Here is a 1,638-nt window from a genome sequence, read left to right as displayed (position 1 = left end):
ATGGCTTTTACAAGCATATCTAGTTTTCTCTCCATGGCAGCCATCTGATTTTGCACTCCGCTATTTGTGTTTACTTCATACATGCCCTTACTCTTTACTCCTTGTCTCCCTCTGGATGAGAATTGTTGGGAGTGCTCACTCAATGTCTTGAAAAGCTCCATGGCTTCCTCACAGCTCTTTTCCATAAGCACACCTCCACAAGTTGAATCAACGATACCTTTGTTAGTGTCATTCAATCCTTCATAAAAAGCTTATACCTGATCATCTTAAGGTAGGTTGTGATATGGACACTTGAGACCCAACTCATTGAAGTGCCCCCATGCTTCAAAGAAAAGGTCTCTATCTCTTTGTTGAAATGTTTGAATCTTCCTTCCAAGTTGCCTTGTCTTTTGAGCTGGGAAAAACTTCTTGAGGAATTTAGTGGCTAACTCTTCCCACATATGAATGGAATCTGCAGGGAAGGAATGTAACCACAACTTAGCATTATCTTTTGAAGAAAAAAGAAAGAGGATTAACCTGATTACCTGATTCCCTCTAGAGTTACGCCTAGGATGTTTTGAGTCTTGCAGAGATCAAAGAAAACCCTAAGGTGCAAGTGTGGATCCTCATTAGGTGTGCCACTGAAATGAGTCAAAGTGTTGAGTATGTGAGGGGACAAATTGAAGGTGCCCTGTACTTCTGGTTGGTAGGCAATGCATGATGGCTGGTCGAGGTTTTGTGGAATGAAGGCATGCTTCATAGGTCTCTACACTAGTGGTGGTTGGTTCATGAGCTGTCCTACCATCAGTTCCTCAACTTCAAGTTCTTCTTCAACCTTGAACTCTTCTTCTGTGTCGAAGTTGTCTTTGGGCCTTTTTCGAATAGTTCGCTCAATTTCTAGATCGATTGGAATGATGGTTGGGTTTTTAGATCGAAGCCCTTGCATGAAAATGATCAGTTTCTGCACTTACAACAGCTTCAGTGCTATTGTCACGATCGCTCCTGGCAGTGTGCTCGATCGCTCCTAGTATGTGGTCGAGCACAGACATGCGCTCGATTGCTTCTGGTATACGCTCGATTGCATGAACAAAACGCAGGCTATCCGCAGAACTGAAACAAAACTAAAAACAGAAAGCAAAAGAATTAGATTTTGGTATTTTTTTTTAAAAAAATGAACAGATTTAAAAATAATAAAACTAAAGGGAAATAATTTTAAACAGAATTTAACGCAATCCCCGGCAACGGCGCCAAAAACTTGTTGTGACAAATACTACATAAATTAATAGATAATATTTGTCACATTTTACTCGCAAGTGCACAAGATCAAAACAAAAGTATAGGTAGGAGTGTAAACAAGCCGAGCTTGAGCGAGCTTCCCTTGTTTGGGCTCGGCTCGTTTAAATTTTACTCGAGCTCGAGCCGAGCTTAAGGATGAGCCAAAAAATTGAGCTCGAGCTTGAGCTCATAATAAGTCGAGCCAGCTAGCGAGCTGGCTCTTATATTTAATTTATTTATTTTACTATAAATTTAAACTTTAAGTACTCTTAAACGGCTCAAGAAGCTAGCTTGCATATAAGCATTTGCTTAGCCTGGCTAGTCGAGTATGGAGCTTGAGTCAAGACAGCAAGGCACTTGGTTTCGAAGAGAATATATTCATCC

General features: G+C 40.7%; 1 non-coding gene across 1 annotated transcript; it reads left to right on the top strand.

Annotated features, from left to right (window-relative positions):
* Positions 1-273: 273 nt before the first annotated feature.
* LOC132166835 (small nucleolar RNA R71) lies at positions 274-380 on the top strand. Its single transcript, XR_009438636.1, has one exon. It is a non-coding gene; the product is annotated as a small nucleolar RNA R71 (small nucleolar RNA).
* Positions 381-1,638: the final 1,258 nt, after the last annotated feature.

This window comes from Corylus avellana, chromosome 11 (genome assembly GCF_965113065.1).
Source record: "Corylus avellana chromosome 11, dhCorAvel1.hap1.2, whole genome shotgun sequence".
NCBI classification, from domain to species: Eukaryota; Viridiplantae; Streptophyta; class Magnoliopsida; order Fagales; family Betulaceae; genus Corylus; species Corylus avellana.
This window is presented reverse-complemented; position numbering and strand designations above follow the sequence as displayed.